This window comes from Ailuropoda melanoleuca, chromosome 6 (genome assembly GCF_002007445.2).
Source record: "Ailuropoda melanoleuca isolate Jingjing chromosome 6, ASM200744v2, whole genome shotgun sequence".
Classification (NCBI taxonomy): domain Eukaryota; kingdom Metazoa; phylum Chordata; class Mammalia; order Carnivora; family Ursidae; genus Ailuropoda; species Ailuropoda melanoleuca.
The window spans coordinates 52,947,332-52,974,936 of record NC_048223.1 but is presented as its reverse complement, the minus strand read 5'-3'; positions in this window follow the sequence as shown (position 1 = coordinate 52,974,936).

Below are 27,605 nucleotides of genomic sequence, written 5' to 3'. Positions count from 1 at the left end.
TTGGAGAAATACATTTAGTGAATAAAGTAATGAAATCTTTTTTAAAAAGATTTATTTATTAAAGATTTATGTATTTGAGAGGGAGAGTGTGTGTGTCTGTGTGTGTGTGAGCAGGGGGAGGAGCAGAGGGGGAGGGAGAGAGAGAATCTCGAGCAGACTCCTCATTGAGCAGAGCCCAATGTGGGGCTGAAGCCCACGACCATGAGAGCATGAGCCGAGCTGAAAAGAGTCAGTCACTTAGCCGACTGAGCCACCTAGATGTCCCTATGAAATCTTAATATGGGCACATTAGGGTTCAGTTCAGCCCTGGTACTTATTTGCCAGAATGCCTTTGTTTGCATTATCCCTTAACAGCTGGAGTGTTATTCTGACAGCTCCTCTCCAAACATCATTCGTTTCTTCAATGCTCAGCTCGAGCGCTCCTCGGTTCTTCCTGAATCACCCCAACTATGGGTGATCTCTCTCCCTTCTTTGAACTCCCATTGCTCCTTGTACCGCTTTTGTGATAATTTGCCATATATCAATGGATCTAATGTACGGTCCCAGATTCCTGCCGTCAGGAACTCATGTTATTATGAACTCAAGATAGTAAACTCCTGGTGTAGTGCACAGACCTACTTCGTTTACTTTTGTGTCCTGTGTCTGGCCAAACACAGAGCTCTGATCTAGGGTAGTGCTGACCAGATCCTTGCTGAATAAAGAGTATCTAGCCATGCGTTCTGTTGCCCAGCCGCAGCTCAGAAAGCTCCATCTTATCACACAGCTTCCAGATGACAATCAGGGCTGAATTTGAGGAACGCCTCAGTTTATCCTTATCCTCTCATCTTGTGAAGATAATGATGTGTGTTGCATAGGGTGTCTCACTCCTTGAAACATCTATTTTACTGTCTCAGGGCGGACTTCCGTCAGAGTCCGTTGGAGATCCAGGAACCGAAGTTTCTCACTCCAATTTGGAAACGTAGACGACGTCTCCCTAATTCTGGGCAGTCTAACTGAAGCCTGAGTGTCTGACGGGCAGCTGATTGTCTTCCAGTATGCCTTACCGGTTGAGTTTTTTAATATTGATGCCAGCGTTTTGGTGTAGACAGACCCAATGTATGCTCTTCCTCTCCCATGAAGCTGGCTTTCCCCTAGCTACTGCGAGCTAGAAAGGTAGCTTGGGGCTGGGAGATGCTGTAAATAGATTAAGAGCAGACATTCTGGAGCTAGACAGATTCGGGTTCAAAATTCTGCTCTACCGCTTACTTGCTGTGTGACTGCGGGCAGATCACACAAATCGACATGCTTCAGTTTTCGCCTCTCTAAAGCAGAAATAACCTGGTACTAGCTTCATGGAGTTTTGGTGAGGATTTGATGAGACAGTTCATGTAAAGAGCACTGTGCGCAAATGCAATAATTATTTACCATTCTCTTGGTCAACTTTAGGTAGGGCAGGGGGTTAAGAATGAAAGTTTACAGAACGTCTCTCACATTCCAGCCTCCACACCAGGCAGATGCCTAGATTCCTTCATTTGAATTTTTGTTTTCATTTCCTACAGGTTTTCATTATAGTCATCCTCCTTGGGAATGTAAAAATTCTCTGCCATTGAAATGACATTTTCTGGACAAAAGCGCTCTCCTTCCTTAAAGGCTGTGTCCCTTTAGTATCCTCCACTTACTTCCTGCTTGAGAATTCTAATTTCAAATTAAAAAATTAAATTTAAATTGGAATATGTTGGCACTGACATCAAAAGATTCTTTTTCACTTTCTAGAACTGTTGGTAATACATGAAAGAGAATTCTCTCTTAGGAAAAAGTCATATGACTCAGAGGCAGTTTCCCTTTCGAATTTCAATTTCCCTCTCACGTGTATGATATTGATTCACTTACATTAAGAGATATATTTTCCTTAAAAGTTTCAAAGTTTTACATCTTGGGGGGGTTTAAAAATTTGACACACTTTATTCAGGACCGGCAGACGACCTACCATACTAGAGATGAGCTCATGGCAGGAAAAGGAACTAACAGAAACAAAGCATGACTCTTTTTTACAGGAAAGAGAGGGTAGTCGGGAGGCTGCTAATTGTTCCAAGCAGTTAGGTGTGGAAAGGCAGAAGGGAAATAGGAGCAACACTGTCCTAACCTGATAGACAGCCCACTGTATCAATGTACCTAACGCAAGCCTTTGCATGGGATGCTTTAATGATGGTAACTAGCCTATGTGAGCCAATGTGTGAATGTGTGTGCACGTGTTGGAAATAAAATAAAACTTTTCTTTTGGGAAACACAGTGACTTCCATTCAGTGACTTGGACATTAATATTTTATAAATGATTTTCAGTTCAGAAAAACAAAGAAGCACCAACAAAAACAATTATTGGACATGATTTTATGGCAGGCGCTGCACAAGGTTGAAGATACAAAGTTGAATAAGATGTGAAACCTTGCAATCTGGGGTATGAAGGTCACTTTCCCCCAAATTTATTGTGATAATTGTTTTCATTAGATACAAAGATTTATATCCTAGAGATATACACAAAATATTCCATGACAACAGGGAAATCATCTGGGGAAAGGACTCTAAGTTCCTCAATGACAGAAAAGGTGTGGTATTAATCTTTGTATCCTAAAGCTCCCAACTCTTGATCTTGGCTCGGGTCATGATCTCAGGATCATGAGATTGAGCCCCGCATTGGGCTCCACACTCAGTGTGGAGTCTGCTTGAGATCCTCTCTCCCTCTCTCTCTCTGCCCCTCCCCATTCACTGTCTCTCAAATAAATAAATCTTAAAAAAAAAAAAAAGAAAAGAAAGAAATGATTCTTGAAGTGAAGTCAACATTGGCAGTGAAGAAGGAGTAGTTAGAGATTTAGATGCAAGAGATTAAGGTTAAAGTAAGATTTGGGTGAATCCTTCCACTTGGCATTCTTCTTCATGAGATATATGTTAGCAAAGTTGAATAAAGTGTTACCATATTAATTGCTTGATAAGCATCTTCTCAACAGTTCTGTGGCTACATGTTTTAAGCTCTATTTTAAAGAATAGGAAGGGAACCTAGCTGGTTCAGTCAGTAGAGCATGCGACTCTTGATCTTGGGGTTGTGAGTTTGAGCCCCACATTGAGTGTAGAGATTACTTAAAAATAAAATCTTTAAAAAGGAGAGAGAGAAAGAATAAGGAAATGGGTCCCAAAGAAGGGAATACCATGATTAATAAGATCAGACTTTCCATCACACCACACTCCTACAAATTATTTACTCTCCTTCCTGATTCCAACTACCATGGAAGGCTTCCAGACCTTATATTAGAATCAACCTCTTGTTGCCCCAGACAATATTGATACTTGAACAGTTCGAGTAGAGTTAATTTAGGTTTTTATTTTTTTAATTTTTTAAAAGACTTTATTTATTTATTTCACAGAGAGAGAGAGAGACAGCCAGAGAGAAAGGGAACACAAGCAGGAGAGTGGGAGAGGAAGAAGCAGGGAGCCCGATGCAGGGCTCGATTTCAGGACCCCGGGATCACACCCTGAGCTGAAGGCAGACACTAAACGACTAAACTACCCAGGCGCCCCTCAATTTAGGTTTTTAAAACTTGGGACATAATTGACACATAACCTTACCTTAGTTTTGGGTGTACAGCGTAATGCCTTTTGATGATGCATGCATTGTGAAATGATCACCAGAGTAGATCTAGTTAACATCCGTCACTACACATAGATCCAGTGTTTTTCTCTTGTGATGAGAACTTTAAAAATCCACTCTCCTGGGGCGCCTGGGTGGCACAGCGGTTAAGCGTCTGCCTTCCGCTCAGGGCGTGATCCCGGCGTTATGGGAACGAGCCCCACATCAGGCTCCTCCGCTATGAGCCTGCTTCTTCCTCTCCCACTCCCCTGCTTGTGTTCCCTCTCTCGCTGGCTGTATCTATCTCTGTCGAATAAATAAATAAAATCTTTAAAAAAAAAATCCACTGTCCTAGTAACTTTCAAATATACAATACTGTATAACTAACTGTAGTCACCATGCTGTACGTTCCATCCCCGAGGCTTATTTATTTTACAACTGTACCTTCTGACCACCTTTCGTTTAGCTTTGCTTTCAGTTTCAATAAGATTGTATTTTTTTATTTCTTATTTTTAACTTTGAAACATTTAACCATAAACAGGAAATAACACAATATACACCCTCTTTCTGAGTTCGAACCCTTCTTCCCGAAATATATTCATTCATTGCTCTTTTAGCAAGTGTGTGTAAGTGGTAAACTCAGTCTTTGAGAATGTTTATAGTCTTTCTTCACTCTGGTACAACAGTTTGGATAGGACTGAATCCTTGGATCCCATTTACTCGATCCTCTCAAAATGGAAGAGGCCTTGCGAGTGCCATGAGTCACACAGCCTAGTGCATGAGGAAAGCATCTCAAAATATTGGGGTCAGAGTGCTTATTAAAGGAGGTATTTAAAATGAATTCATTAACCACATTGTGCCCTCGCTCCTTTGAGTCATTTACCTAAAGCACCTGTTACGGACTTCTCGCTCATGTTTCCCTTATTTCCCCAACTCTTATGTTACTGACTCATGGACATTCATAAACTGAATGATTTGTTTTAGACCCAAACAGGACTCTTACTTAGCGAAAGGTCAAAACAAAATTTCCAATGAAGTCTTGTGAGAAGAGAGAATGGTACGGCAGAAAGGACGCCAGACTTGGCCTGGTAGGGCACCTGTTTTGATATTTACAAGTCATGTCAGCATCAGCAAGCCTTTTCCTCTCTCTGCACATGAGTTCCCAGAGCTGTGAAAGGAGCAATTATGCTAAATGATTCTGCACTAATGTTATATATTTCTAGATGGAAGTTAAAATCTGACAAATGCTAACTTCCACAGCAAGGAAGAACGATTGGCAAGCCCACAGATGATGGTTCTGTGTACACCTTTAGATCAGCGGGACCTTGGTGTCTGAGCTTACACAGATGAGAGAAGATGCATGGCATCCTTCTGCCGACACATCCATGAGCACAAGGGACATTGGTATGTCCCTTTCACCCCTCACCTCTCCTTTTTCATTTATACTCCGTAATTACCATACAAAAGAGTCAAGAACAATCAGGAGTCTGAGCTGCTCAAGGCCTAAGACTGAGGGGGCTTTTAGATTCTGTCTACTGTGTACAGCCAAGACTGGACCCAGCCCAGAAACACAAATACATCTTGGAGAAAATGGATGTGTGTAAATGTGAACTGAAAGAGCTCTCTTGCCAAGTTCTGAAACACTTCGGGATCGAAACTGCGTTGCTGTGGGATTCCACTGGAATGAGTGCTATATAACGTGGATGTGGGGAGGGGTGGGGATGGAAAAGCCATCTAGAGGGCATGGTAGCCTAAAGGAATTGGCAGAAATCTATAATGATGTTAGGATCAGCATGAATCTTGATCAGACCTGTGCACATCTCTCTTTGTCTTTGCACCTGAGCTGGGAACTGCTGGCAGAGGTAGGGGTAGGTTTCTGACTACACCACTAGCCGTGGGATATAGCCATGGTCATTCCATGTGGCTGACCCTACCACGGCCTACACTTCACTGGCTGTCTTGGCTTCCAAGGTCTCCAGCCTCAAGCACCAAGGGCTACATCTGAGTTTGTCAAGATAATAGCCAATATTAGCCTTGGATGGCAGTTCAACATATATAAGCATCTTTTAAGACATCCTGAGTATTGAGGGGATAGGACAACTGTAAAGGTATGGATTTCCTACAAATCACACCAGGAATGGGTGGGAGCATATCAATTTGGGATGATAATGTAAATGTATTCTCATTTATTTAAATAAGCAGACCAAGCCTAGGATATAAGGGTTACACTTCTATGACCTACTTTAGTGATTTTTGGATCCACCTGCCAAACTACTGAGGTCAACTCTGTGTCCTTCTCAAATAGCTACATCTACAGATCCTAGAGTCTGAATGAAGATTATTGAGATAGATCCATAAATACATTTCAACACCATCATCACCACAGTCTTGCCCCCACCGTCAAACTCCATCCTTACCTCGCTGATTTGGCTAAGTTCAGGAGCCATGCAAAGGGGCTGGCCGGCCATATAAACATGGAGTCTATTGAAGGGGACGCCTCATGGTAGCCGGTGAGGTATGAAGAAGTGCCCCTGAGGGTAGATTCCCTCGGCCTTCTCTTTGGTTTTCCATACCCAAAGAAGAACAATAAGCACAGTTCTGTTAGTGCGGTAGAGCATAAATCTGCCCACCATAATCATTCTCCCCCCTTCCCCAGCAGTAGGATTGAAGCTGAACATAGCCCCACCCAGGAATGGTAAATTTCCCAACCTTTGCATATGCATGTGGCCACATCATTAAATTCCTGCCGAAGGACTGGGAATGGAATTAAGGGCCTATACCTTTTCTCCTCTATACTCTTTTCCACTTTCCACTCACAAGAACCCATTACACCAGCACCTTGACCATGAACAAGTTGGTGATATCCATCTAGGAGTTGGAAGGAACCTGGTCTTTGGATGACAATTTGGGGCAGAGCCAAGCTTTCCTGTGAGAGAGATCAAGTCCACCTTCTTGGAAATATTACTGGGTCTTTCAGTAAGTTGCTTAGCTGTGCCCTAAATAATACAGTTACCTTTCATTACTGTTTCCAGGGGAAATTCCATTCTTACTTGAAGCTTCTGAATCCATTTGACTTTTTTGGTCTGTCTCCAGAGCCTCCAACCTCTTGGCTTTCATTTGTGCCATGATTTTGCTGCTACTTGCCTTTCTGTTCTTTTGTAAAGTTCTGACCTCAGCCAACAATAATTCATCCTTTTTTTTTTTTTTGAGAGAGAGAGAGAGAGCATGCAAGGGGGGGAGGGGCAGAAGGAGAGAATCTCAAGCAGACTCCATGCTTGGCACAGAGCCCTATGTGGGGCTCGATCCCACCACCCCGAGATCATGACCTGTGCCAAGACCAAGGGTCTGATGCTCAACCGACGGAGCCCTCCAGGTGCCCCCAATAATTCACCTTAAAATGTGAAATAAGCACTAAAAATTTTACAGTTAAGGTAGAAATTGGATTGTTGTTCCTGACTGTGGAGACAATGAAAAACTCCGGCTGAAGCAGGCCAGGCTGTCCTGATTGGATGAAACACAGCATTCACCACGTTCGGTGTCTTTAGAATAGTAACAGCTTGGAAGTAAGTTTCCGTCACTGAGAGCCGACTGCCCACCATGCTATCTGACCCACAGCACACTTGATTCTTTACGAAGGTCAGAATTACTTAGTTTAATTAAAGTCTCATCTAGTTTCAAAATCACAACTAAATGCAGATTCATTTTCTCTGAGTAGGCATTACACAAAAAATATAGACTTACCAGGTATTGTTAAATTAAAACAAGCTTTATTGTCCTGTAGCCAAATACCAGGCACTCTGCAGAGGGAAAGGAAGGATTTCGAGCCCTGGGAGTGTTGAGTCTGTCTCCTCTGGTCCAGAGAAGGACAGTGATTCTATCTGTAGGTTCTTCAGCCTTCAGAGCAATAGTATAGTCTAGACCCAGAGCAAAGACCACAGAACTCCCTTTTTTGGGACTAACTGGGTGTAGTTGTGGATCTTTCTAGAACACCTAGGCCTTTGAGTGCTAGGCCAAACAAACTCAAATAACACACCAGTCCTCTCAAAGAATTCCCACTTTTGCTTAAAGTTATCATTTGTCCCTAAATGAAGTCCCTGCATGATAACACACTGTATTATCTCCCATTTAAGTTGAGGCCTGTAGGCTTAAAGTGATTTATCAGACACACTGGTGACCATCTGGCGATGAAGTTTTATTACAAGCCAGCAGTTGCTGGGAGGACCTAGGATCCATAAAATAGGATTTCTATAGGTTGATGGGAAACAGATGCTTACATGGTCTTAAAGAAGGACCCAAAAGATGATTAATTACAAAGGTAAAAATATACCTTTACAATGGAGAGCTCTGGGGAATCCCCCTTAGCACAACATTCAAATTCAGCATTCCCAAAGGTGAGACCATCTGACATAACGTGACTTCTGAAATATGTAATATTTCTGTCAAAAAATTTTAGCTTAAATGTAATCGTGAGGAACAGCCAGAGAAATTCAGAATGTGGGACATTCTGTAAGGAAGTTGATGTGGATTATTAAAAACAGCAACAAAAGTCCAAGTCACGAAAAGAATAGCTTTAGACCAACTGTTTAGAATCAAGAGACACGATAAATACAAAGTATGAACTCTGACTGAACCCTAAATTTAAAATACAAAGTAATAAAGTTATAAATTTGTAGGGGAAGCAATTCTGGGTCAAAAAATGGAATATTAGAGGGGATGCCTGGGGGGCTCAGCTGGTTAAGTGTCTGCCTTCCGCTCAGGTCATGATCTCAGGGTCCTGGAATTGAGCCCCGCCTCAGGCTCTCTGCTCAGCGGGGAGCCTGCTTCTCCCTCTCCCTCTGCCCCTCCCACTTGTGTGCACATTCTCTCTCTCTCTCAAATAAATAAAATCTTTAAAAAATAGAAATTTTGATGATATGAAATTAGCATTAATTTTCTTAGTGAGATTGTGATTCTATAGGACAACGACCTTATTCTTAGGGATGCATGTGTCAGCATTTTGACAGTAAACGGAATGGTATCTGAAACTCCCAAGCTGTCCAACAACAAGTGTACGCACGCACATGCGTATGTTTAGGGAGGAGGGATTAGAGAGGGAGAGAGGAAGTGTGACAAAATGTTAACGCGTGTTAAATCTAGGTAAAGTGCATATGGGAGTTCATCGTATTGTTGAATTTTTAAAAAATTAAAAGTTGGTGGAAACACGAAAGGATCTGGAAATTGATCCTACTTACTTTTTGCAAAGATTTGAGGACCCCCCCAGAGGTACACAGTCGCTCTGTCACCCACACTTCTGACTCCTTGCCTTTTGCCTCTGTAATGCCCCGGAGACTGAGCTCTTTCCTTCTGGCTCCCAAGACGTTTAGAACTTACCTTCTGCTCACACAAATGTTTGCACACCCAGTTCCTGGAGAGAATGGAGGAAGGGTGCCTAAGAAAGAGGGCAGTTTGCTTGTGAAAATACGTTACCAGAAAGTGAATGGAGGCATCTGGCAAGTGAGTTTGAACCTAAAAGACCAGCTTTAACAAAGAGGTCGAGGAGGAAGTGAATTCCTGGTCTCTTCTTTCCAAACATTTTCTCCTGCCATTTTAGCATTCCCTCAGCCAATGTTCTCATTTCATGGATTTTTATTTCTCTGCACTTTCCCTGAGCCCCCACCATGCCCCAGGCAGCACACTGGCTTTCTGGGAATAAATGAGATGACCCGTGTCCTCAAGCCATAACCTTACCTGTTCTGAGTTTCCCATCACACTGAGTGAAAGAGATAAGGTAAAACTTCTTGAGTGGACCCCCTGAGGTCAGGTGGAGTTCTAAGGAGTAAATCCAGTGGCATCATTGGAGGTATTGGTGTGGGGTGGGGGGTGGAGGCTAACTTAGAGCAGGGCCCAGAGAGACTTCTCCTTACACAGTGGCCACTGTTCTGTCTGCTCCTGGGTTAAAATCAAGACAAGAACACCAGGCCAAGATAACAGAATCCAGTGTTCTGATACTGAGATAAGGAAGACACCAGAAGCTCTGGGAAGAAAGGTGTCCCTTTGGAGAACAGAAGAAAGTTCCATATAAAGCAAAGTCTTTGGACCAAAAGACCAGGTGAGTGGTTCCAGGCCTGCCATGGGGGTGGCCATGATTTCCAAGGCCCGTTGTCAGGGAAGTCAGTGAGCCAAATTCCCAAGGTGTCCTTGTCTTCTATGAAATGAAGCAGAATAAGTGGGCAGCCGGACTTGAACTATTAGTAACCTTGGGGGAGACAGTGTTTATGTGAGTCATGTGGACATGAGCCAAGAACATGACATGAGAGTTTCCAGCTAAACATTAAACTTTTTCCAGAGATAATGATGGTTATATATTATTAAGTGATCATTGTGTGCCAGGCATAAATGCTAAATATTCTATTCTTCTGCTCCATAAAGCATGCGAAAATGAGTCTTATTATCCCATTTTACCCAAGAAGTCAGGAGCCTAGGGAAGTGATTTCCCATATCAAACACCCTGGAAGTTACTAATTTCCCATATCAAACACCCTGGAAGTTATGGAGCTGTTATGAACCCACATTGTGGTCCCGACACCCATGCTATTCTTTCAGTTGATCCTTTATTTGCTCAGCATTTGGTTACCATTTAGCTGTGAGAACAGGAAAATTATTAACTTACAAGTGTTCCAAGATATCACCACACCCTCCTCAAACTTAGCCACTAAAGGGTTTTCTTTCTTCCCGTTCTTTCCCCTCTGAACAGGGAAGTGGGCGGATGCATATGCTCACTTGGATTTGGGAGAAATCATTCTAAGAGTTTAGAGAAAGGGAAACAGTAGGGTCTGTGGTGTGAGGGGAACTGGATGTGGGAGGAAGTGAGAGTCGCCCTCAGGGGATTTGGAAGAGACACTTTTACCCTCTTTTATTCCTACAGGAGCTGGAGAAAACAGATGGGCTAGGCACCGCTCCTCCCCAGGAAAGAAACCTCTGGAGTGGGAGACTGGAAACATCCCAGGGCTATGCATAGCAGAAGGGTCCTCAGGAGAAAGGTGACCCTCATGAACATTAGTGAAATCAAAAAATCATAATATGCTTGATGAGATTAGATTTCTGGTAGAAAATGGCAAAATGACAAATTTATGTCCAGATCAAAAGTGCCTAGGCCTCCTGTCAACACAGAGACAAAGGGTGATGAGGAAATTAGATAAGAAATTTATAGGTATCATGAGGAGGGTGCTGGGTTAGCATGGATTAAGACACTGGGGGTTGGAGTCAAGTTTTTAAAACGACCACCCAAAGTTAGGGAGGTCTCACATGGGAACCTAGGTTATCTTTGGAATCACAACTGATGCTTATATGGAGACACTTGCTTGCCACACCTCTGAGGACCACAGTTCGTCACTGGGAACTCAGTCAGGTGGACACGTCCATGGTGACAGGCAAACTGTCAGACGTAGCCCTGCCATGATGGTCCGCAGAATGGTGCTGAGCTCCCGGGTGTCATGGTGGCCAGTTAGGACAATGAGCCAAACTGAGAGTGGCAATCAGCCTTTCCTCACTTACCAGGACAGCACAAGTAAGATTCCTCCAAGAGAAGTACCAGCTCCCTCCCTTGTGTTCCATGTTTTCCCACCGAACAGCCTCTGGTGGGGATCAGAAGACATGACATGCTGTACAGATGGGAAAAGCCATCTTGGTGCTGACAGATCCCAAACTAAGAGCTCCTGCCTCTTTAGGGACCTAGGACTCCGAGGTAGGACAACGAGGAAGGGACAGGAGTGAGAAAGTACTGAGTCAGAGTGGAGAAAAGTGTCTTGGTCAAGACCCTGGGCCAAGGAGGTCAGGGCAACACATAAACAGGGCCTCAGCTGGGACTCCTTTGAGGAAGTGCCTGGGCTGGGATGCATGCCTACAGGATGGGAGGTGAGACAGGGAAGGGAGAAAAGCCAGAGGATAACTTAAAAGCAAGTGATGGCTGGAATGCCCTGGAGTTCAATCCCACTGGGGAGTCTTTGAGAAACTGTAGAGAACACACTTCAGAATTGTCCAAAGAGGGGCAAGAAATCTTTTCTTCCTCAATAGTGGAGGATCGCACCTGAGACCTTACACCCTGGTACTTGCTGCCTTTCCTAAGGTGAACGGAGGCTCCCAGGTGGAGAGCTGCAGGAAGCCATCGCCCTGCCTGGACACTGTCTGCAGTGGTTATTTGTGGTCCAAATAGCACCTGCTCTAGGTTACCTGGCCTTCGAGATGGAAAAACAAAGGCAGTCAATTACCCCACACCTTGTAGAGTTGGGTCTTTAAGAATTATAAATCATCATAAAGGTGTAAATGACTGTGTCTTTATGGAGAAAATCTGGTAGCATCTCAGAGGTTGCTGATGATGTATATGGTTCCTGGGACTTGGATCTCAGGGGGCTGCCGCACATCCACAGGAAGGGGTAAGACTTATACAACTCTCAAGACATCCACAAAGTGCTTTGGAGGGCAGTTTGAGACGTCAGACCCAAATGGGGCTTGAAAGGATCAAATGAGTATTTCGCCCTCCATGTTCCCACGGATTTCAATGTGGATAAAAATAATTCAAGAGGAAGAAGAGAGGAAAGATGAAGCAATGTCAGAGAACAAGACCAAAGAGGGAAGTCAGGTTTGGAGATGGCAATCCAGGCCAAGATCTGAAGCTCATGTGGGTATGACTCAGCTGCTTGAGTTAGAGTACCCCAAAAACAGGTCCTAGAGATGCAAGATGGACACCCCACTTTTGGTCACGGACTTTCTCAGATAAGTTGGAGCTATGTCTTTTAATCTGTTTCCAAATGTAATTTAATTTGTCCAGACAGACGGGAGGAACAGCTGTACCCATGTTTGGTGGGGACATAGGACGCAGTTGTTGTTTTTTTTAAAAAGACAAGTGAGACAGTACTCTGTGAGGGAGAAACAACCCATCTCTTCCAGCTGTTAGAAGGATTAGCTTTTGAGGCAGGTTGTACCTGGGAAGCTGTCTTGTTGTCCCTCACAAAGAGATCCTGACAGGCTGCAGAGGCTGGGGTGACTGGCTGCTGCAGCCCCACAGGGGGAGCTGGGGTAGGAGGACCCCCACTAAATGGTGCTTCTTCTCAGACAGGAGGGTCAGCAACCCAGGGAAGGGCCTTGGCTTTGAGGATACCGGAAATACGGCGGAAGAACTTCAACCTGTCTTTACGGCTCTTGGGAGCTGATTCTGCCTCAACTGGTGTCTGCCCTCCACACAGACACCCCTCACCTCTGCCACCCCTACTAAAGGGCGCTGGTGTCGCCAGCCCCTTGTGTGGCTGGGTTAGAATGGTGGTGGTCCAGTTTAGGGAACAGAGGAAATACTGTCCCCCTATCCTAGCTACCAGGTGGGGTAAGAAAACCGCTCCGAAGGCTCTGCAGGCACAGAAGCCCCAGAGAACTTCCCAGGTTTAAATGAATAGTTGTTCTCAGAGATGGGTAGACAGGAAGCTCAGGTCTTTAGGAGCCCCCAAATTGACGGTTGGCCATTTTTCTCCCAGGAGCGTGTCATGTTTGAGGCATCACCAAGCCCACTGGAGCTTAAATACCTGAATCACACAAGAGGATGAGGATAGCAGACTTTCCAGCTGAACGGGGGTTTTCTGTCAACCTGGTTCTTTCCCCTTGGATCATTCACAAAATTCACCTGCAGAGGTTTCATGCACAAATGGGAATCAGAAACATCCACATAAAAAAAATAGTTGGGTATTGTTGGTATTATTTTCTGTGTGTTCTTCTTTCCAGATGGGAAAAAGTAGAGATTGGTCCACACCTTTGTGTGGGAGACGAAAGGTGTCTCCAGATGTGTGCAACTGCTTCTCTAAATAGCCTCAGTTCCTTTTATTTTTTTATTTTTTAAATTTTTGAAGTTTTTTATTTTAATTTTTTCCATTTTTAAAAAATTTTAATTCAATTAATTAACCTATAATGTATTATTGGATTCAGAGGTAGAGGTCAGGGATTCATCAGTCTTATATAACACCCAGTGCTCATTACATCACATGCCCTCCTGAGGTCCATCAGCCCAACCCCCCACCCTCACCCCCTCCAGCAACCCTCAGTTTGTTTCCTATGATTGAGAGTCTCTTATGGTTTGTCTCCCTCTCTGATTTTGTCTTGCTTTATTTTTTTCCCTCTTCCCCTATGATCCTCTGTTTTGTTTCTTAAATTCCACATATGAGTGAGATCAGATGATAATTGTCTTTCTCTGATTGATTTATTTGGCTTAGCATAATACCCTCCAGTTCCATCCATGTATTTGCAAATGGCAAGATTTCATTTTTGGATGGCTGAGTAATATTCCATTGTATCTGTATACCACATCTTCTTTATCCATTCATCTGTTGTTGGATATCTGGGCTCTTTCCATAGTTTGGCTATTGTGGACATTGTTGCTATAAACGTTGGGGTGCAGGTGCCCCTTCGGATCACTATGTTTGTATCTTGCCTCAGTTCCTTTTGAGAAGTATATCCTGATGATCTGTATTTAGTTGGAAAATCGTTTGTTCCACTCTTGAGAATTAAGGTGAAAGTTCACATTTTTCTCATTAAACACAACAAAAATTCTCAGTACAGAGGAAATAGGTACTAAGAAAGTGTTTTGTTCCACTTTTTCTAGTCCCTATTTTTCCTAGAACTGGAGAATTGGAGGGCCTCTGACTAGGAAACTGAATATCAAACTAACTGTACCAATATGTGAACACAAATCGAGGCACCGAAAGGAGTGTTAGACTTTTAGAAAGAGAATCATGGCCGCCCACTGGTGGTCTCTCTCTTTTAGACCATTATTGTTTCTTTTTTTAGTCTCATGCATTTTTTTTAAATTGAAATGTAACTAACATACAGTGTTGCATTGGTTTCAGGTGTATAATGTAATGATTCAGCAATTCTCCACATTTCTCAGTGCTCGTCACCGCAAGTGTACTCTTAATCCCCTCTATCTGTCACACCCATCTCCATATCCACCTGCTGCCCTCTGGCAACCACTTGTTTTCTGTATTTAAGAGTCTGGGAGGTTTTGTTTGTCTATTTTTTCCCTTGTTTGTTTTTTCGTTTTGTCTCTTAAACTCCCTGTTTGGTGAGATTATATGGTATTTGTGTTTCTCTGTCTAATTCTTCTCACTTAGCATTATACTCTCTAGCTCCACCCGCGTCATTGCAAATGGCAAGATTTCATTCTTTCTTATGGCTGAGTAATAGTCCCTTGTATGTATGTACAATGTAGGTATTCATTGTATCCAATGTATGTATGTATCCATTCATCTGTTGATGGACATGTGGATTATTTTTTTTAATTTCTTCCCATTTTTGTCATTTAGTCACATATTCAACGAATCTTTATTAATAACCTCCTATGAGGCCCACCTCTTCTAGAAACTAGGAGTAGGGTTGTGAGGAAGTCCCACCCATCCAGAGTAGATTGACATGTGATTCCCTGAAAGCCCTGTGTCTATTGCCCACCGGATGGACAGCAAGCTCCGCCTTCAGATGCTTCCACATTGCACCCATCTGTTTCTTCTCCAGACATTTAATTCTCACGAAACAGAGCAACCCCTCCCCATCTCACCCCTCCAACTCTGCCACAAGTTCCAGACCCAGCTTTTGTTGCATTTCCTGCACAAAGCCTTCTTCCTTAACCCTGTAGTCCAGTGTTGATCCTTCCCCTTCTCAACTACTCAAAGGTAGCTCCTTTCAATTGAGTCAGCAAGTGCTTGAGCCATTCAAGTCGTCCTCGGGAGGGTACCCCATATCGTGTTCTAATTGTGTCAGGGCATAATATCACATGACTCTCACACTAAATCAGAAACTCCATGAAAGCAGGAGCCAGGTTATATCTCTTTCTGCAAGCTCCTTGGTACTCAACATTTCATTTGCTTGCTCCCTTCTGCGTTCAATCTGTAAGCAGTCAGGGAACCCCAGCTGTGCGTAAGACTCTATTGGCCAGACCCCAAAAGCACAAAGAAAGATGGGGCCATTGGCATCAAGAATTCTCAGCCATGGGGGAAGCAGGAGACTGAATGGGCAGCTATAATGGAGGGATTAACAAGAGCCAAGGAGAGCCAACGGGCTCAGCAAACAGTAACTCAATGATCATTGACCTGAACTGATTACACTACACAGAAGCAACGCCTTCAAACGAGTAGCTAAAATTCATATTATAACTACAGGCGTGAACGTTCTTTCTTGCCTTCACATATATTTGCCAAAATCGTTGCCTGCCTTGAGCTGTCTCTGCCTGACAATACGTTGTATTTTCCTTTCTACACTTATCTCAAGTATCTCATTAGAGTATCTAAAGAACTTAAGAAAGCCAACCACAAAGGTAAAACACAAATGCCCTAAATTTGGACTCCACCCAAACCAACTGAGTCAGAGTCTATGGAAGTGGGGCCCTGGCATTGGTCATTAATGTTGCTTCTTTTTTCATTTCTTTTTTTTTTAAGTTCTTCAAATGATTCTCCTAAGCAGCTAGGTCGCCAGCTCGTGCAAAAGGTAAATATTTAAATTAACAGGTCCTTTTGGCTCCAATACTTATATTAAATTTATTTCAACATTTTATTCTGCCGCCACACCCAGTCAAATAAAGAAGTCTGGAAGATGTGGGCATCCATTCCATAATCCCTCACCTGACGAGGGCTCTGCCATTTCTACAAAGACTAGGGATTAGGGAGAGAGAAATGGGAGGTGAAAAGAGACAGAGGTGAGTGGCAGGGGAGGCGCATGTGGAAAGGGACAGAATATCAGGCACCTGAAAAGGGTATTGTGACTTTTCCAAGCCAGAAGCCAGTCTGGCTGTCCCTGGATGAAAATATGCACACACACACACACACACACACACACACACACACACACACACATATCCTTGGCTTGTTTTCGTGTTTCTGTAGGTGGCCCAAAGCGGAGTATCCTGAGAGAGAAAAAAAAAAGAGGGAGAGAGAGAAAGTGATATAGTCTATTCTGTCTTATAGTTTGTAAGGTTGGCCTTTTACTGAAAAAAAAAATCCATGCTTCATCTCAAACTGAGATGCTTTTCCTGATTATGAGAGTCACTACAGACACATTAGTACTACTAAAAACAATGTATTTTAACAATGCCACACCGCCTGATGGCTTATGCAGGCGTACCTTGTACATACGTAAAGCAAATATTGCAATAAAGTGAGTCCAATGAATTCTTTGGTTTCCCAGTGCATATAAAAGTTGTTTATACTCTACTGTGGTCTCTTAAGCATGCCATAGCATTATGTCTAAAAACAATGTACATTTCTTAATCAAAAGATACTTTATTGCTAAAAAAAAATACTCTTCATCATCTGAGCTTTCAGGGACTTGCCATCTTGCTGCTGGTGGGGGGGTCCTGGACGTTGTGGCTGCTGACTGATCAGGGTGGTGCTGCCTGAAGGCTGGGGTGTTTCTGGCAATCTCCTAAAACAAGACAGCAATGAAGTTTGCTGCATGGATTGACTCTTCCTCTCAGGAACGATTTCTCTGCAGCAGGTGATGCTGTTCGATAGCATTTTACCCACAGTCGAACTTCTTTCAAAACTGAAGTCCATCCTCTCGAACCCCGCCGCTGCTTTATCAACTCGGTTTGTTCTCAGTCCTTTGTTGTCATTTCGACGATCTTCACAGCATCCTCACGGGAAGCAGATGCCATCTCAAGAAACCATTTCTTTGCTCATCCGCAAGAAGTGACTCCTCATCTGTTTGGGTTTGATACTGAGAGCACAGCAGGGCGGTCCCATCTCAGCTCCACTTCTGGTTCTGGTTCTCGTGCTGTGTCCACCACATGTGCAGTGACTTCGTCACTGAAGTCTTGAACCCTGCACAGACCTCCATGAGGGTTGGAATCACCTTCTTCCAAATCCCTGTCCGTGTTGATATTTTGACCTCTTCCCATGAATCCCAAATGTTCTTAATAGCACCTAGAATGGTGCATCCTTTTCAGAAGGTTTTCAATTGACTTCGCCCAGATCCATGGGAAGAATCATTCATGGCAGCCGTAATCTTACAAAATGTATTTCTTAGATAATAAGACTTGAAAGCCAAAATGACACTTCGATCCATGGGCTGTGGAATGGAGACAGCCACGTTAGCAAGCGTGGAACCAACATTCATCTCCGTGTCCATCTCCTTCCGGGCTCTTGGGTGACCAGGAGCATTGTCAATGAGCAGCGATGTATTGGAAGGAATCATTTTTTTTGAGCAGTTGTTCTCAACAGTGGGCTTGAAATATTCAGTAGATCATCTTGTCAACAAATGTGCTGTCATCCGGGCTTTGTTTTCCCATTGGTAGAGCACAGGCAGAGTCCACTTAACATCACTCTTAAGGGGCCTAGGATTTCCAGAATGGTGAATGAGCTCTGGCTTCAACCTAAAGTCACCAGCTGCATTAACCCCTAACGAGAGAGTCAGCCTGTCCTTTGCAGCTCTGAAGCCAGGCATTGCCTTCTCTCCAGCTAGGAAAGTCCTCAATGGCATCTTCTAGTAGAAGGCTGCTGTGTCTACATGGAAAATCTGTCGTTTATTGTAGCCGCCTTCCTGAATTATCTCAGCTCCATCTCCTGGAGAGCTTGCTGCAGCTTCTCCATCAGCACCTGCCGCCCCACCTGGCACTTTGATATTACAGAGACGGCTTCTCTCCTTACACCTCACGAACCCACCTCTGCTGGCTTCCAGCTTTTCTTCTGCGGCTTCCTCACCTCCCTCAGCCTCCCCAGAATCGAAGAGAGTCAAGGCCTTGCTCTGGGTTAGGCTTTGGCTGAAGGGAACGTGGTGGCTGCTTTGACCTTCTGCCCAGACCACTGACACTTTCCCCATATGAACAGCAGGGCTGCTTCACTTCCTTATCATCTGTGTGTTCACGCAGTAGCACTTTTAATTTCCTTCAAGAGCTTATCTTTGCATTCACAGTGTGGCTAACAGTTTGGTCCAAGAGGCCCAGATTTGGGCCTATCTTGGCTTTCATCATGCCTTCCTCATGAAGCTGAATCATTTCTAGCTTTTGACTTGAAGTGAGAGGCGTGCGACTCTTCCTTTCACTCAAACACTTAGAGGCCATCGTAGGGCTATTAATTGGCTTAATCTCAACTTGGTTGTGTCTCAGGAAATAGGGAGGCCCGAGAGGGAAAGAGACAGGACTGGCTGGTTGGTAAAGCCGTCCGAACACGCACATCGATTAAGTTCGCCATCTTATACGGGTGTGGTTTGTGGGGCCCCCCAAACAATTACAACAGAAACATCAAGATTGCTGACCACAGATCATCATGACAGATGTGACGTAATGAAAAAGTTTGAAATATTGTGTGAATTACCAAAATGTGATGTAGAGACGGGGAGTGAGCAAATGGTGTTGGGAAAACAGTGTGGATAGATTGACTCAATGCAGGGTTGGCAAACCTTCAGTTTGTAGAAAACACAGTACCCGTGCAGTGCAAGAAAGCAAAGAGCAATAAAATGACGTATGCGTCTAAAAGTATTTGTTGAATGAATCAGTGAACTCACATGGAGTAACATGAATATAAACACACAGGGACAGTTGTATCTCATCTATGATGGCTCTCGGGTAGATGCTAGCTTCAAACAGCAGTTCCCAAACTTCACTGTACGTCAGAATCATCTGGGGATGCCGGAGGGATCCCTGTATCAATGAAGGCACAATGTGGGGAGGGACAAAGTAAAACCTGCATTTTCTCAAGATTCCCAAGTGATTCCAACGTGCGACAGAGTTTGAGTACTGTCCTAGTGGCTATTTAGTGCGACCGACAAGTATCTGGAGGTTGATTAATCATCATAAGTCATGATCTTTGTAACATATGCTATAAAGTAAGTACAGTGCTTGGCTTTCTAAAGGAACAAGTTTATGTACATACTTTAAAGAACCAGTCTAACAGCAATCTGCATTCATATTGAGTTAATTTTATCTGTTGTGACAGGTAATTCCAAAAGGAGCGAAAGATTCAAAACCCCTCGGTGTGCAGTGTATGAATTTCACTGTGACCTAATGCCTGCCAGTCTTACAAGGGGTTCAGAGGCCAGTATTCCAAGCAGTTTATCTGTCCTGTCTAACAGCAGGAGATGAAGTCCGAAAAGTGCAAGGAGCTCGAAGTCCACCTAGGAAAATGTAACAGTTGAAAGAATATAAAAATCAACTCAGGGGAGAAAATTATGAGTTTCTGGTAGTCTTAGGAATTTAATAGTAGAATATAAGGTGACACGTTTCTTTCGGCGCTGTCGTAGAAACCCCAGCACATGGCACTTATAGAAGAAAAAAACAGAGCAATGGAGGGAGACCCGTGGACGCAGTGCCTGGCCTCCTGCTATCACTGCGCACCAGGTGCTCTCTGCCTGTTCTCACGACTCATCTCGCCAGCGACTCTGTGAAGTAAGTAGGATGCTTTGCACTTGCCAGATGACGCAGCACAGGCTCACAGAGTTTCGTTTCCTAAGGCAGTAAAACCAGAGCCAGGACTCAAATGCAGCGCGGGGGCAGAGGTTCAGCTCCTGCGCATGGCAGGGAACCGCGGGCGCCGGGCCGTCTCCTGCACGCTGTCTGCGGCCCGTAGCTCGTCTTTAAGAGAACAGCATTGCCAACTCCCGACGTTGATGAACGAAACCCAGGGCATCCGCCCCTGACGCTGCCTCGGGCAGCTGGGTGGAACCCGGGCGAGATTTATGGCCTACGTTTGAGAAAACTGGAAAAGCTTAGGAAGACGCCAGCACGGATTTGAATGAATGACAGTGACTGGAGAATCGAAGAGCCTCTGACGTCAGCATCTTCCCCCTGAAAGCAGCGTAGCCTTAAAATGTTCCTCTGGAAGCCAGAGAAGATGTTTGTTTGTTCCCATATTTGCAGAAACACTGAGGGAGAGAGAAGGCAGTCTGTGGACGGTCTAGAACTTCCGCCAGCCGTGGCTGAGGGCAGGCGCGGAGCTCCTGCTGGCCTGTCAGCCGAGCCCCCGTGACTCACGGCTGTGCCCTCAGCTGTGCCTGCCAGCTGCTCCCCCACGTCCCTGCTTGCATCACTAGCTTTCCTCACTCAAGACTCAGCCCTCACTCCACTCTCTGCAGATTGTGTCACACGAGTGGCTTAGGGGCAAGGAGGCAGGCCCAGGGCAGAAACTAGTGTGCCACTCTGATCACAGTCTCCTCTTCCTCCAGCTCTCTGGCTCTCATGACACCACTTTCACTGCCTTTTCTCCCCGTGTGTGCTACCCTCTCCTGGCTTGACTTCTCTGTGCCTGCAGGCCATCCCCGCACCATGTCATGTTACCCCTGGACCCTCACATCAGAGTCTCCACCCTGCTGTGTTCTTTCTCCACCTGAGCACTGAGCGGGGTCAGACCTCCTTACCATCCAACTGCCTGCATCTCTACTCCCACAACCTTTTGTGCAAGCGTGTGCGCACACACACACCATGCAAATTGTCATTACTAGAATTACTTACATCTGATCTGAGCTGGGTATTCACCACCACTTTGTACTTGAGCCATAGCCATACGTTAGGCGCTGTGGTATTACCCTGGAATTGGATGATACTTGTTTGAAAATCACTTCTCCTTTGTCATTGTCTTCAGATTCTCCTCTAACAGTTCCTTGGCAGCTACCTTCATGGTCTTGCCTTTCTCGTCCTGTCATTTAAAGGTTTCCCAAAGTTCTGTTTTTAATTCTCTCAACATTTATTTTGTTCATTTCCTTAGGCTGTGGTACCCACCGCCATGTGTGGCCGGCAGCCCTGTTTTAATCTCCATGGCAAGTCCTAGTGGAGTCTTGAGTGAGAGCCTTCCACCAGCCTCCCCACCTGGCTTGAACAACGAAGGGAACAATAGTCACCTCATAAGTGTCTGGGGATGTTGAGAGGGTTGAAGGTGAGACTTGTATGGAATGCAACTTCTGGAACAAGGAAAGGCTCGATAAATGGAAAATGCTAGTGTTCTGCATACAGGTCAGATTCCCAGGTTTTCCTGGAGCCTGAGTGGTGTGATGCAGGAGACAGCTGACATGGATGATGAGAGACCCCTGCCTATTCATTGGTCCCAACAGGTTGTTTCTAGACCCCAGTGCTCACCCCGAATGGGAAATTTTGAAGTGCACCGTCCTGTATGCATATCACACCAGCGCGAGAGTGAAAAGATGTGTCTACTGTTTCCTTCATTTCCAGATAATGCTTAGCCCACATTTTGACTATGGATAGACAAGGAATTAGGAAGTGTTGAGAGTTTTACCTAGATTAAAAAAAAAAGTGGGTTTCAAATGCTTCAAATGATCACAACAGCATGATGCTACATAGCTGTGGTTTTGTATCAGGCACACGATCACGAAAGCTACAGTGGGCAATGTTCACCCCTCGCTAGATCCTGGCCAAGGAGTTTTGTAGAGGATTTTTCGTTACTGTTTCTCACTATGAATTTGCTGCTATAAATGGATAGGCAATATCTATGACTACAAAAGGACTTACACGTGAATGTCATCTAAAGGAGTATCTGCTATGCCTCTCTTCTCCCTTCTCAGACAGAGGCCCCATGGGGCCATGAACTCTAGCTGGGATGCAATTTTATAGAAACCTGAGTTAGTGATCATTTATCAAAAGGAGTTATCCAAAACATAGCATCTCCCTGGGATGGTAAAAACAACGTGGCAGAAATCCACTTCTAAGACTTTATTAGGGACCCAATCAGAGATGCACACAAGAATTTACGAGCATTCCTATCAGCGTCGTTTTACAGTAACAATCCATCGGAAACAGCCGAATACCCAAGAATAAAACCTAGACTCAATCATTCGGACAGCCGTACAACTGACTACGAATTACAACCAAATGTACTCAAATGCTTACATGATTCCACACAGATAGAGGAAACACGGAAAATGCACTAAATAATCTCAGTGTTTTCTTGGCGATCATACTATTACACACTCAGGGGACTACAGTATAGTGTAACCATAACTTTTATATGCACTGGGGAACCAAATATTCCTTCGACTCGCTGTATGGCGATGGTCTGGAACCAAACCCGCAGCATCTCTGAGGTGTGCCTGTATTTCAAATTACAGTCAGTTCCTGAAGACAAAGGGACACAGTTAAGGGCCTTCTCTTAATGATCACAGTGGGTCTAGTGTGCCTTAGCAAGGGGAGAAGACAGAGCTTGGAGGCTCATCGGTCGAGATTGGGAAACTGAATGCAGAATTTTTCCCAATGCAAGTCATGATACCCATGCAAGTCAGCTAAGTGGTTTTCTACCTGTTTCCATTCTTCCTACATACTGCCAACGTCTGCCATTTTGTGTCAGCACACAAGAATTCGAAAACATGCTTGGTGTTCACTAATCTCTTCTTGGACGTTTGTCCTTCTGGCTCTGCATCTGGCCTCCCTTTTTGTGGCAGGATTGGTTCTTAGCTCTGATTTGGGATTATCGACTTTAGCCATTCCCTACCGCCTCCCCCACCCCGCCTTATTTTCCCTTTTTGGTCTCAATGCCCCAACTTCTTGATCTCGGTTTGTCCTGTTTTGGTTTTCATGAACAAGTCTATCAATGTCATGAGCAAGTCTATCAGTAATGATTTTTGGTTGCTTGTTTTGGTCAGGCCTGAAGTCACTCCTTTTGCGCTGTGTGCATGGGCAGTCCCCTGGGCAAGGGGAAGGCCCTGTGGTGGGCCTAGCAGCAGACTGCTCAGTGGGTCTTTTCCTGCCCTGTGTGGGCAGCTAGTTGACCATGTTCCAGGCCATGAACTGCACCCATGAGCTGACTTTCACATGTTAGCTGTTGTTTCCAGAGAATACTGGCCCTATGCCTGTGGTACAAACAACACGAAGTCATGGTCATTTTGGGGGAAAGTAAGTGAGAGCACGCACTCTCCTGAATATAGACCAGTGGTTTGAGCTTCAAGGTACTCTTTAATTGTTGTTCTAGGGAAAACTGGAGCAAATTATAAGTTCTCAGTTATTCTTTAATGGGCCAGAAAGTTAAGATGCATATAAAAGCACCTCCCCTGTATAAGGAAGTGACATCGATTCTAGGAAGAAGAGAAGGCCATCTTCCTCCACGTTTCCGATGAGCTAACTGCTATGTGCATGCACTAGAACTTCAGCATTCATGACCTACCTACACCTCTACAGTGTTCAGCCAGAGACAGTAGCTCTCCACAACACGTAGCAATTAAAGTTTGGAATAATAAGCTAGAGTCTGGCCCATTCCACAATCTGAACAGCTTAAGTATCCAACAGAAGTTTCACTCTTCAAGAGTGCGGGCTGATTCTATCTTGTTCACAGTTGTACTCTTCACACCCAGCCCAGGGTTTGACATGATTCATGTTGGCCGAGGAAAAAAATGAATGAGTCGGACTTTTTTGCTCATTGCTCATCATTATGTGTAACTCTCATCTGTTAATAGATGATCTGTTGCGAAAGTGGTCATGGGGTGAGAGATAAAACTTGATAAAGCCAATTAACTTTTGTTGTGAAACTGCCCAGGAAACGGAAGCTACTCCCTGGCAGTGTGATATCGTAGAAAGCCTACATTTAGATGCTCTATTTTTAGGCTGTATTTATGAATTTATCATCATTCATCCAAGAATTTTTTTTTCCCCTGGATGCTTCCTCTATGATAGGTATTATGTTAGAAAATGGGGAGATGGGGCTAAGACCACTGATGGTCTGTTCTATCTGAAAATCAGCAAGTCATGGATTACTTCTTAGCTTAACCTTATACCTGAAGGTTGTCTTCATGTTTGGATTTTCAAGTGAGGCATGAGTAGAACCGGCAAATGGGGCAGTCTTTCCAAATATTGCAGGTGCCTGTTCATAGGCATTTGGTGGTAGATGCACGTAGGTTACTGGTGAGATTTAATTTCTGGAGAACAGAGTACTGTGCTTGTAGTTATAGTAAGCCCTGTGGGAGTCAACAGAATAGTTTTACCTTCCTTCAGAGGAAGGAGACAGGAGGGAGAAGAGAGACGGAAAAAACAAGGGAAGAAGGGGGAGAGAAGGGAATAGGAAGAGAAGAAGGAAGAAAAGAGCAGAGAAAGGAGAGAGAAGGAAGAAACTAATTTATTTCAATAGGTTAAAATTCCCACCTTCTCCATTTTGTCAGCATTATCAAGACCTTTCCATTATCCTTAATGAGTTAATAGTATAACTGACCATTAATCCAGAGCAAAAACCAGAGGTCTAAATGAAACAGGATTGTTTTCTACGTGATCTTTCTTCACTATTCTTTCTTGTCCTCCTGGTCTTTCTCAGTTGAATACTCAGGGGCTTTTCCTCAAACTATCAATAGAGCAGTGCCCCCCCCCAACACACCAGGCTGCGTAGCCTCATGGAGAGGCCTTCTCGCCTTTGACCCTTGTCTTTTCACTAAGCCTCACCTTCACTTGAACCTTCTAGGCTCTCCGGGTATCCCCCCATGCTTAACAGCAAGGCTAGCCTCTTATCTTGTTTGGAAATAAAGACGAACAAGGTTATTTGCTCTCCTCAATTCTTCATTCTACTCCATACAACCAGGAGCAATCCAAGCTATTTTATTAAACAAATAACAACCCACATAAACAAGATATAATAGTGATCGAAATGTTAGCTTCTTGCTGGTTTGGGAAATCCACATGACTAGGTCCATGGGTGTAACCAATATGAAATTAGGTATAAAAGGTTTAAATCACTATGTCCAGGGAGAATGGGAAACAGCAAAGGGTCTTTCATTTCTACCCAATCTTAGGGATGACACAAACTGGAAGGTGCCATTTTAACAAGGATCAAGAGCTTATATAAAGTCCACACAGGGCCGCTTTGAAATGTGGGTTATATCGGTGATCCATTTAATTTTGTAGGCTATACAGAAGCAGAGTAAATGATGCTAAGGCTTAGCATTGCATGGAGCTCTGTAGTAGCAAGAGACTAGGTATGCAGATGCTTTATTTAACATCTGGCACAGCTGGGCCATTTCTGTATTGTTGAAATACTATCTCACAGCTTCGGTGGGTGGGTAAATACTGTCCTGAGCCTGAACCCTTCCATCACCCTGCTACTGGAGATTACATCCAGGACTGACTGCACCTTAGCCCTGTGGCCTGTGTCAGGTTGTTTCTAAGGCTGTGCTGTGTGTAAAGTATATTTTAATATCACTCTTGAAAAGGATTATTCTGATGCCAACGGCTTGACCAAAAATAATGTAGAAGAAACAAAGAGGATTGGAAGAAATTGGAAGCAAAATTAATATATCAAAATAGTATCATTTCGCACTCATGAGGCAAGACGATGAAGCCATTCCAGGGCCCGACTGTATATTATCTGAAGTCTTTTAAAAATATTACCTAGAAGGGCGCCTGGCTGGCTCAGTTGGTGGAGCTTGTGACTCTTGATCTCGGGATTGTGAGTTCGAGCCCTACATTGGGGCTGGAGATTACTTGAAAATGAAATATTTGAAAAAAAATATCACATAGATTCCTGAAATAATCTCATGGTCTGCGTCACCCCAAAGAGAGTCAGTCTGCTCATCACTTGATCCGTGGTGTGCAGGACAGGACGTGACCTAGAGTAGATGTTCATAGGGTGTTTGTTGAATGCATGGTGATAACACACATTATTACGAAGGATGATCTCTCAGCGCTCTTTGTATTCTAAGAGAATGAGAACACGTTCTCTAACACAGATAGTATTTATTCAGTGATTTATTTAAGAAGTATTTATTGTTTTACTCTAGGCTAAATGTGGAGACTACAAGAATGCGGGGCAATTTTTATCCACCCATGTTAGAGATGACTTGCTCAAGTTGATGGGCTGGCAAGTGAGAAAATAGATCTAGAACCCCAGTGTTCAGTCATAGAGGCTTTGTTGAAAAGTGTCTGTACTTACCTCTTTGGCTGTGCCCTGGCTCTTTACTTATGCACGCTCTACCTCACTTGCAAAGTGAGACGGATGCTCTCTCTAGGTAAGTGATACAGTCTGATGCTTTTTGGTTTGTTTGCTTGTTTGACTACAAACGTACATAGCTGCAGGCAACACATGTGTTTCTCGTAAGTGAAATATAAACAGAAATTTTATCAATTGAATCATGCTTTTAATGTAAAAAATGCTCTTTTGGGGAAGGTATCGTGTCCTATTTATCTTTCGATCCTTAGCACCTGGGGCGATGCATACCATGACAGTGCTCCATATTAATGGAGCTTCCATGAATCAAGTAGGACTCCAAAACGCCTTCCTTGGATAGATACGTCTGACTGCTGTTTTGGGGTCCGATCTACTCAGGTTGTGAGACGTGGAGGGTGTAGGTAACAACTGTGGGCGTGCTGATCTAAGCCCTTACTGCTGACATGCTAGGAATTCCCATTCAGCATTCATGGCAACTCAGTGAGCGCCTTGGGTAGAGTGAGGAATGCAAATATGGCGTAGACAGGACTCTGCTCTCAGAGTTTGTATGTGGATGTGTTACACAGACTGCGGTGAAATGTGAGCTTGTGACCTCATAGCACTCAAAGAAAATCATAGGATTCCACAGCTCAGAGATCCCACCCCTTTACAAGAACTTTGACTGAGATTCTCTTCAGGTATAAAGAGCTTCATTCAGATTTCTCTGGAATGAGGAAGATGTAATAAATACAACGTAAGGACTGCTGAAAGAGGATTTTCTTATTCCTCTCTCTTCCAAACCACAACCATTAATGAGGGAAAGAAGCAAATTCCATTTTGCATCCAGCCTGATCCTTGTCCCAACCTTATTTCTCACCAATCAGAAGTATGATTAAGTAAAACTATTTACTAGCGGCAAGGGGACATCTGTTCCTGGTCCTATTCCCCAGTCAGCCCTTCCCAGATCTGCTCTGGTGTCCCCAACCTTACAATGTCACTATTCCTAGCAAACATCTGAGGAATGGGAGCTCTGACATCATAACACGAATCCTTTCCTAAATTGAACCATACTTACGAATGCGATAGAGTCACCCTCCAATGAATTCATTCTCCAGTTTAAAAAATTCACACTGCATTTCTCAAAGTGAGTCACACTTCACGAG